This window comes from Oryctolagus cuniculus, chromosome 7 (assembly GCF_964237555.1).
Source record: "Oryctolagus cuniculus chromosome 7, mOryCun1.1, whole genome shotgun sequence".
NCBI classification, from domain to species: domain Eukaryota; kingdom Metazoa; phylum Chordata; class Mammalia; order Lagomorpha; family Leporidae; genus Oryctolagus; species Oryctolagus cuniculus.
Window position 1 is genome coordinate 3,530,847 of NC_091438.1, and position 10,746 is coordinate 3,541,592.

Below are 10,746 nucleotides of genomic sequence, written 5' to 3' on the forward strand. Positions count from 1 at the left end.
TGGCGCAGAGGGTAAAGCTGCCATCTGCAGTGCCGGCGTCCCATATGGGTGCAGGTTCGAGTCCCAGCTGCTCCACTTCTGATCCAGCTCCCTGCTAATGCACCTGATAAAGCAGTAGAACATGTCCAAGTCCTTGGGCCCCTGCACCTGTGTGGGAGACCCAGCTAAAGTTCCTGGCTCCTGGCTTTGGCCTAGCCCAGCCCTGGCGTTTGCAGCCATTTGGGGAGTGAACCAGCAGACCGATGATCTCTCTGTCTCTCCCTCTCTCTGTATAACTCTGACTTTCAAATAAATAAGTAAATAACAATAGCAAAAGAGAAATTGATGAAGGAGAAAGGATACCAGTCAAATCAGGTCTTCAGCTGTGATGAAACCAGTGGGCTCTTCTGTAAGATGTTCAACAGAACCTAGATTCGCAGAAGTGCAAAAGAGACACAAGGGCATAGAAATGGAAAGAGATGAACTCTGGTCCTGCTGGCAGCGCTGCAGGACACACGATGACGCCAGGGGTTGTGTGCAGAGTGGAGACCCTGTACGCTCTCAGAAACAAAACCCAAAGTGATCTCCTTGTGTTCTGCCCACACACCCAGAAAGCACGTGTGACTGTTTACGGTACGGTTTCATTAGCGCTTCATAAAGTCCTATTAACAATAAACAATGCGCCTGGCCATCTTGAATTGGCTTGCTAAGAAAATGTAAAAGTTGGGGCCGGTGCCATGGCATAGCAGATGGAGCTGCCACTTGCAGTGCCAGCATCCCATGTAGGCGCCATATTGAGTCCAGGCTGCTCCACTTCCAATCCAGCTCTCTGCTATGGCCTGGGAAAGCAATGGAGGACGGCCCGGGATCTTGGGCCCCTGCACCCATGTGGGAGACTAGGAAGGAGCTTGTGGCTCCTGGCTTCAGATCAGTGCAGCTCCAGTCATTGTGGCCAATTGGGGAGTGAACCAGTGGATGGAAGACCTCTCTCTCTCTCTCTCTCTGCCTCTCCTTCTCTCTCTGTGTAACTCTGACTTTCAAATAAATAAATAAATCTTTTAAAAAATGCAAAAATTAAGGCTGTATTTTTACCTCCAAATACAATCTTGTTGTTTCAGGCTTTTGACCAAGGTATTATCTGGTTTGTCAAGGCCACATCTACCCACCTGGTATTGGATCACATTTGGTCAGCAATTGAGGCAGAGCCTCATCTGGTCGTAATGCTGTATTAGTGCAAGGTGGAGGTGGAAGTCCATGGTCTCCCTTGTCCTCTGCTGACAGCTGATACCTGTGAGTGCTGCTGCTCACTAACCACACGTGGAGGCTGCCATCCCGGCTCATCATGTGACCTCCACCGACTTAAGTTGGAAAGGCCGTGTTGCTGCTGGGTGGTGGTGAAAGCCACGCTCTCTCTAGGCCTGCGCTGATCCCAGGGGGAGTGGAGAGGAAGAGGCTTCCTGTTGTTGCTGCATGCAGATTGTACGTCCAAGCTCCCAGTGTGGTCCCCACTGTGCTGTCAGGGGCTTGCGTGGACTATCTGCTGTCGGCCAGGTAGGATGGAGGTTCAGGCCCCCTGGTTGGTGTCTGATATCACCCCTGCTGGTGTGTTGGGCACCAGTTACACTCTCTCAAGGGTGGAGGTCCAGGCTCCCATTGGGCCTTTGCTGCTATGGGTGACAGCTTTGTTTTGGAGTGGAGATAGAGTGGTTAATATGCAAAAAATTTCCCAGTCTGCTCTTTCCTGGTCCTTTGGCTTGAGAGAAAACTTGCGTTGAGGTCTGTCTGGTTTGTATCTGTTCCTGAGTTGCTGGTTTATTCTGCTCTAAGTATGGAGTACGACAAGGAAATCTGGGGGAAGTCACACTTTGATTCCTTGTGTTTTTTTTTTTTTTTTTAAGATTTACTTATTTGAATGTCAGAGTTATTCAGAGAAAGGGAGAGAGGTCTTCCATCTGCTGGTTCACTCCTCAATTGGTTGCAACGTCTGCAACCAATCAGCTCTGCTGATCCAAAGCCAGAAGCTTTCTCTGGGTCTCCCATGTGTGTGCAGGGGCCCAAGCACTTGGGGCCATTATGCACTGCTTTCCCAGGCCATAGCAGAGAGCTGGATAGGAAGTAGGGCACCCGGGTCTCGAACCAGCGCCCATATGGGATACTGGCACTGCAGGTGGTGGTTTTACCTGCTACGCCACAGCACAGCCCTATTTCCTTGAGTTTTCAAGTATGCAGTCTGCCTTCTTTGCTCTGCCTTTCAGTGTCTTAATATATTTTACGCAAACACACGTACATTCACATGTATGTATATAATTTCCAGGACTTGCAGTTGTACCTAATGGCAGAAATGGTTACATCTGAGTACCTCATTTTCCTGGAAGCAGAAGTACTGAATACAAATATTTTACAAAAAGTCTTTGTATAAATCTGAATTTTAATGAAATTTTTTGAGAATTTATAATACAGATGTCAATGTTTTTCTAGTTAGCAATGAAAATATTGGTGTTGGGGACAGTGCTGTGGTACAGTAGGTTAATCTTCTGCCTATGGTGCCAGCATCCCATATGGGCACTGGTTCTCATCCCAGCTGCTCCTCTTCCAATCCAGCTCGCTGCTGATGGCCTGGGAAAGCAGTAGAAGATGGCTCTAGTGTTTGGGCCCTTGTACCTGCGTGGAAGACCCAGAGGAGGCTCCTGGCTCCTAGCTTTGGATTGGCCCAGTTCTGTCCATTTGGGGAGTGAACAAGCAGATGGAAGACCTCTCTCTCTCTCTGCCTCTATCTGTAACTCTGTCAAATAAATAAAATCTTTTAAAGAAATTGGTGTTGTGCTTCACTCAGATAAACAAATGTACAGGCAATATGATGTGCTTAATAGTGAAAAGCATTCTTCAGCTGCTACCTTCATCTGTTGCAAACATTGTGGTGATCTGCAAATACTTCGGGAAGCTCAATTGAAAATATAAAGAGTAGGAAGATCAGACACCTGGCACTTACCAAGAGATAATTCACTATGTAAGAAGTACTGCAGTTCTGCTGAAGGCCAGGGCTTGACAAGTTAATTTGTCTTTTCTCTTAACTCCTGAGTGCTTCCATTGCTCAGAACCTACCTGTGGTTCCAAGTCTGCAGGACAAAACCCACGGATACAGCCGGCTTCTGTTTCAAGAACATGGGCAAGAGATGTGATGGTTTTTCTGGGGCTTGAAGGGTGCTGGAAACAAGAACACATATGAGATTGTGGGCTGGTCTGCGGCAGCGCTGGACACCACGCCTCAGGTGGCAGGTGTTCACATGATCGTCATAAGCATGTGTGTGCGTGTGTGGTGTGAGGCCTGGAAGGCCTTCAAACACAGGACCAGGACAGAGATCCTCCGGCCCAGAGTCAAAAGGTAGTGTTGCCTTCCGCTGAATAATTTTGGCTAAGACTTCTAAGCTACTTGCTGTATTTCAGGGCCTTCTTGCCCATTCTTTTTTCTATAATCTAGTATAAGACTATTAACAATGTAAATGAGGCAAAGCTAAACATTTCCACATTCAACTGAGAATTAATATGAGGTAAACACAGATCGGGAGATGGGAGAGTTCTTTCTGCATAATTTATGATATCATTTTGATGGCACTGCACCACTGTGTCTCTGTGTGGAGACTGTGTGGGCAGAGAGGGATTATTCTCCCTCTGAATTATTGGGCAAAAGGCTGAAATTTTTTTATGGTCAATTTCATTTTTCTAACTAGAGTCAAATGCTTGATATGATAATTAAAAATACATCAAGTCATCCAGAACATTAGCAGTTGTGTGTTTGGTTAGATGACAGGATAATTGCTAGCCCTTATCTTCAGTTTTCAGACTTAAATCTCTTTCCCATTTAGTTTTAATTGGCTCTGGGCTTCCATCCATCCTTAACTTTAGGTTCATTTGTCGCGATTGTTTTATATGAGCTAAGCCATTCTCCAACGGATACAATAAATCCATGCATCTGATTCATCTTCGTTTTTATGGTTAATATTTTAAATTAGAAAGCCAGACTCTTCAGAATGTGAAATACAGGAATGAGAATCTGTTTCAGAATTGCTTTCTGCATGTCTGTGAAAAGGTACTCACAGGCAGTATCTTATTGAATCACAATTTAAAAAACTGTCTTAAACATTTTGTATTTTTATTTTTCCTGCCCTTAACTCCTATCAGTTTTTCGCAACTCCCCTGAAGGGTATTTTTGAAAATTGAAGTTTTTTTCATAATGGTACCTCTTTCTCAAATTGCCAATTAAATAGTGACCTGGCTTATGGCTACCTTGTCACCCTAGGCTGTAATGCAGAGACGGAGCTGTTGGTGCCCTGGTCCCTGGCTGCCGGGTAGTGGTTACAAACTCTGGAGTGAGGAGGGCGTCGCTGATGCCTGCAGGCTTTGTGTTCAAGTTACAAACCCTCCCTGAAGAGGTTGTAGGAGATTGGCGGCCATTTTGCAGCTGAGCCCAGCTTCCGTAGGAGTTGGGGACCTGAGCCGAGCCCCCGTGGTCCGGCACTCGCAACTCTGCTGTCTGGGGTTACTTAGCCGGTGGAGTGTGCAGATGCCGCCTGCCGGGGGCGGTGTCCTGTGGTGAGGAGGTTGAGGTAGAGTGCTTGTTGTCGGCCATGTTGGTAATGGTAGGCTCTTAGCTGGAAAGATGAGAGGGCAGACCGTGCTACCGATCGAGGGTCAGCTTATAAAGATAAACGGACGCGCCCTCTGCTCTCTAGTGAATGAGAATTCACATCAGGGTTATGACAAGGCTCATCATTGTAAAGCTGCTGTCTGAAAGCTGGCACCGCTGGAGTCCGAGGATTTGGGTTCAGTGACACACCTAGGTGAGCCTCAGGTGTGCATATCGGGGAGCAGGCAGTGGGAAGGTTGCCTGGGGCAGAGGGGTGAGCAGAGTCCTGGTGCTTCACCCTAAGGCGTGGCCAGGGAGAAATCTCTAGAGGATGTTGAAGTGGGACAGCTGGTATCGGATGTTAGGTTGTCTGCTGTCTGAGAAGGTGTAACCCGTCCTTCACGACCTACAAACTATCAGCACAGATTCTGTTGACGTGCAGTGCTTGCAAAACTGATTGCTTTTTTGGCAAGAGGGTAGGGTTGGGTGAAGAAGGTACAGAATTAGGGAGAGCACAGAATAAAAATTCAGCGAGGGTGGGATTTGGAGCCAGAGGTCAGAGCAGAATATAGGTCCTCTTGCAATTTGCAGACACCTCAAAGCAGATATTTGATTTCCCTCTAGGATGTCTAACGTGGATTTGAGCCCAAAATTGTGTGTTAAGGCACATGATGACTCCTGCTGACTGGAGTTCCGTTTGTCTACAGGAGTTAGCGTTCCAGAGCCTTGGAACTCATTTCTGCTGCCTGTTTTCCTTTGGCTCTGGGCACACAGGCACTGCGTCCAGGCAGGGTGGCAGGTGCTGGCCTTCCCTTCCTCTCAGAAGGCAGCAACTCCCCAAGGCAGGTGGTTCTGAGGGCGGAGGCAAGAAGGCATGGGGAAGGTCGAGGCGAACCCGATTCTGAGAGGCAAATACAGATTTTGGTGGCGCCAGACAACTCCAAAAGCATCTGCCAAGCTTCCTTGTGAGGTTCCGAGTTCGTGCTCCTCTAGTTCCCAGCTGTGACAGCCCTGAGGCCCAGGGCTGCCACTCGGCGTTTCTCCAGCAGAGGAGGAACTGTAAGAATATCCTGATCGGAACTGAGCCCCTTGTCGCTCATGTGAGGCCCTGGAGGTTCAGGTGCTGGCAGCAGGGCCCTGGGAGGGAGTATGGGGTCGGGGCGGGAAGGTGCCCAGGACTGTGGTCGGCCCTTTCTTTCAGTGGCTGGCTGGCAGGGTGAGACCGGGGCACATCTGGTGTGGCCTTCTCCATGGAAGACAGAATCGCACACCCCACTCCCTTGCTTGCTGGTGTGCCTTAGGCATTGTTTGATTCTGCGCAGGAATTCCTTCCTGAGGAAGTCTTCAGGGCTCAGTGAATGGACTTGGAGTGGGAGGGAGGGAGACGCTGCTGCAGGGCTGCAGAAAGTCGGGTCAGATAGTCCAGGCCTGAAGATGCGTGGCCTGGCCGACTTACTTGATTTGGGAACACTGACCTGCACTGTCGGCCCGTTTCTTAAAATCTGGTAGAAAAATGGTATTAAGAGACCTGTGGTATCCCCTTCATGAGGGGTGAGGGGGTCAGACTAAATCTTACATGAGGGATCGTCAAAAAATTGGGAAATATTATGAAAAATATCCATGGATTTCATTTGCACCAAAATAAGCTTATTTTTAACTTCACTTTTCCCGTGAATGTCTTGAAGTCCCCTCATGTTTCATCAGGGAGTCTTATAGGATAGCAAAGGGCACGGGGGGCGGGGGTGGGTGGGGGGTGGGGGGTGGGGACAGAGGCCTGGGGTGATGACTGAGCATGCACACATGGGACACCTCAGTGAGTGCCTCCACCTGCACAGACTCGCTGGGCACTAGGAGCTGGGATGTGAGAAGCAAATGCGTAGTCTCTCTGATAACGGCGGTTAGGGCAATTTCTGCTCCCATTAGTGTGCTTCAATTTCTTTTTTTTTTTTCCTTTGATTTTTTTTTTTTTTTTTTTTTTTTTTTGTCAGGCAGAGTGGACAGGGAGAGAGAGAAAGGTCTTCCTTTGCCGTTGGTTCACCCTCCAATGGCTGCCACAGCCGGCACATCGCGCTGATCCGAAGGCAGGAGCCAGGTGCTTCTACTGGTCTCCCATGAGGTGCAGGGCCCAAGCACTTGGGCCATCCTCCACTGCCCTCCCGGGCCACAGCAGAGAGCTGGCCTGGAAGAGGGGCAACCGGGACAGAATCCGGCACCCCGACCGGGACTAGAACCCAGTATGCCAGTGCCGCAAGGTGGAGGATTAGCCTAGTGAGCCACGGCGCCGGCCAATGTGCTTTAAGTTCTAAAGTGGCCTACAGGGCCGCATGTGACTTGACCTCTGTTACTTCACTGCATTTCCTTCTACATTATCCTGTGTTCCCTCTGATAGCCGGAGACACACATTCCCACCTCAGGGCCTTTGAACTGGCTGTTCCCTCTGCCAAGAATGTTCTTCTTCCTTACTTTGAATTTTTACCCAAACGTCAACTTATTCTGACTTCCATCTTAAAAGTGCAACTAGGGGTGGGTGACCGAATGGTTAAGACTCCAGTTAATGTGCCTGCATCCTACATCAGAGCATCTGGGTTTTATTCCTGGCTCTGGCTCTTGGATCCAGTTTCCTGCTGATACAGCCTCTGGGAGGCAGTGGTGATGGCTAAAACACATGCCACCCTCGTGTGAAACAGGATTAAGTTTACTGTTCCTGGCTTTGGGCTGGCTCAGTCCCAGCCATTGTGGGCATTTAGGAGTCAACAAGTTGATTGGCGCTCTCTGTCATTCTGTCTCTCTGCTTCTCAAATAAAGTACAGCTGGTCCTCTGTCTCATGCAGCTGCTCTCCATTGTCTTGTTCTATATTTCTTTTTAAAGCATGCATCTCCTCCTACCATATCATAATTTAAATGCTTACTGTGTTTTATTTATTGTCCATGCTCACACACTGTAATGTAAGCTTCATGAGAACAGACTAGCCAATGCACCCCGAGCACTGTTGGACAGTGGAGTCTGCAGTGGAGTTTTGAAAAACCCGCCTTCCCCTCCCATTTCTGGGCCAGGCCTTTTTAGGAGTCTCCTGGAACTGAGTTCTTGACTGTCGCCCTTGGCATTGTATCAGGGAAACTTCTCTAGGCACAGCTGGCCACAGGATCACCTTCCTTCCGATGGGGCTGTGGGAAGAATAGTGTTGCCAAGTTCTCTTTCCCTGCCGCTGCCAAGTCAGGTGCAGGTGGAGACCTGGGTGTGTTAAAGGTTGGCCTTGACCTGTAACCCACCACCATGGCTGAGGAAGGCATTGCTGCTGGAGGTGTGATGGACCGTAATACTGCTGCCCTCATCCATGATGGCCTAGCACGTGGACTTCATGAAGCTGCCAAAGCCTTAGACGAGCACCAAGCCCATCTTTGTGTGTTTGCATCTAACTGTGGTGAGCCTGTGTATGCCAAGCTGGTGGAGGCCCTGTGTTCTGAGCACCAGCTCAACCTCATTAAGGTTGATGACAACAACAAACTTGGAGTGGGTAGGCCTCTGTAAACTGAGCGAGAGGGGAAGCCCCGTGAAGTGGTTACGTGCAGTTGTGTAGTGGTTAAGCACTATGGCAAAGAATCTCTGGCCAAGGATGTCATCGAAGAATACTTCAAATGCAAGAAATGAACAAATAAAAGTTCGACTCGTTAAAAAAGTTGCCAAGTCGAAGAGGGGACACAGGGCTATTCTGGCCAATGTTTTCAGGCACTTAACTTTGGTTTTGAATGACTTAGCAAGGGAAGTGGCTTTGTCTTTTGAGAGATCCAATTCTAGTTTTCCAAATAAGATCTCAAGTTCCTCCTATCCAGTTTGACTTCTTCAAGAGGCTGTCCCGACATCAGTGGTCACCATCCAGGCTCTCCACCCGTCCCAGGAATCCTGTCCACTGCCCTGGTGTTTTTGAAAGTCTCGCGTGTTCTGCACACCCAGTGGGCTCCAACTCAGATTGCTCTATCTACCAACTCTGGCCTTGTTCCTACCACTTCTCTAGAGTTCTCCAAACAAGACTGTGGGCCTGGAATAGCGAATTCAAGGCCAGAGATACTGGGAAAGTTGCACTGAGGACCTGATGCTACCAGCCAGAAAAGGGAAGCTCGCCTCTCCTGATAGTCACCAGAGCTCCTGAAAGTCTACTGGCCATGCTCCGTGGTGGGCGGTGCCTCTCCTTTCCCCTGGCCAGCCGCCTGGTTCCAGAACTTGTTTGTCCCCTCTGGAAGAACATTCTCTGTCTGCTTTTCTCTCTGAATTCAACTCCCAAACCACAATCCTGAAGCTGGCCAAGTGGTCCCCCTGGGCATTTCTGTTACTCCTAGGAGTCAAGTCTGTAACGGTCTTGGGGCATCGGTGCTTGGTGCTTCCATGGCCTGGAAAGCTCCCCCACAGAACGGCCTGTACCGGGCTCCTTTGTCTCACCTCAGAGGACGCCTCTACAGAGGAGCTTCTGTGACCTCTCCGATTGTACTGTCTCCTCCCTCCTATCCCTGCCTGTGTTTTCTTCTCCGTCCTCATCACCATCTGAAAGGATCTTGTCTGTTGCTTTATTTTACTACTTACACCACGCACCCCCAGAGAAGCCTACTCCTACCTCTCCAACATAAAGTGGAAACCAAGCTCCTGCTTGGGATCACTGCCATACGCTTATTGCAGATGTACTGCTAAGTGTCCTTGAGGAAGGAGGGAGAAGGTCTAGGACTTCTGAGGGGAAGCAGGTAAGACAGAGAAGGGGAGATGCCTTTTTTTTTTTTTTTCTGAGTCCCTCAAAGAGGCAGTCTCCCTGGCAGTGTCTGTGGGGAGCTGGGAGAGACTTTAGAAGGAGAGAGGGCGGGGCCGGCGCCTTGGCTCACTTGGCTAATCCTCCACCTGCGGTGCCGGTTCTAGTCCCAGTTGCTCCTCCTGCAGTCCAACTCTCTGCTGTGGCCTGGGAGTGCAGTGGAGGATGACCCAGGTGCTTGGGCCCTGCACCCGCTTGGGAGACCAGGAGAAGCACCTGGCTCCTGGCTTCAGATCGGCACAGCACCAGCGGCCATTTGTGGAGTGAACCAATGAAGGGAAGACATTTCTGTCTCTCTCATTGTCTATAACTCTGCCTGTCAAATAAACTAAAAAGAGAGGACACTAGGAAGGCAGAACACCAGGCCGCAGGGTGACAGGGGCTCCCAGTGCATGAAAGTCTTAGAGGGATGAGATTTCAAGGGATCACGTGGAAGGCTCACTGCTGTAACTAACTCTAAGGCTGAGGGTGGGGTGGGGCAAATGCTTTGCACAGTAGGAGCATCCCCCAGCACCCTCTGTGTGGCCCTAAGGGTGAGGGCGCAGCAGTGACTGGCTGGGATCTCCCAGCAGCCTGGAGGGAGTAGGTCTTGAAGTCAGATTGAAATGAAAAGCTCCGATGCATTTCTTAGACAGCCAAGTTTGTGAACTTGTATTCATTCTATTTTTAAAGATTTATTTTATTAAGACAGTTACAGAAAGAGGTAGAGCCAGAGAGGTCTTCCATCTGAGGTTCACTCCCCAGATGGCTGCAACGGCCGGAGCTGTGCTGATCTGAAACCAGGAGCCTAGAGCTTCTTCCAGGTCTCCCACGCGGGTGCAGGGGCCCAAGGATTGGGTCATCCTCCACTGCATTCCCAGGCCACAGCAGAGAGCTGGATTGGAAGAGGAGCAGCCAGGATTAGAGCTGGTGCCCATATGGGATGCCGGTGCTTCAGGCCAGGGCTTTAACCCTCTGCACCATAGCACCGGTCCCTTGTATTCATTCTATTACTTCCTGTTTTAGCCAAAGTGGGGACTACAGCTGGGGTGGGTGGTGGGAGGAAGAATGACACCAAGGGTCATCCCAGTGTGGGCTCTTTGTCTTGGGATGCCCTTGGACTCTCCTGGGCACCTTCCAGCTCAACCTTGGACAGCATCTTCCCTGTTGGGTCTCCTTGGGTGAGCTTGCCCTAAGGGTGGGAGGGCCCTGCTTGCTTGCAAGCCTTGTGCCCTAGGAGCTGGACTGCACAGCACTTGGCATGTGAGCTCCAGCAACAGGAGGAGGTTCAGGCAGCAGAGGCCTCTGAGGTCCAGATGACAGCCAACCAGTGCAAGTGCACCGGCTCCCTCACTGTTCCCACACCACCTG

The 10,746-nt window shown here is 49.9% G+C and overlaps 1 pseudogene; it reads left to right on the forward strand.

Moving 5' to 3' along the window:
* Positions 1 to 7,466: 7,466 nt before the first annotated feature.
* LOC138850465 (small ribosomal subunit protein eS12-like) lies at positions 7,467 to 8,252 on the forward strand (annotated as a pseudogene).
* Positions 8,253 to 10,746: the final 2,494 nt, after the last annotated feature.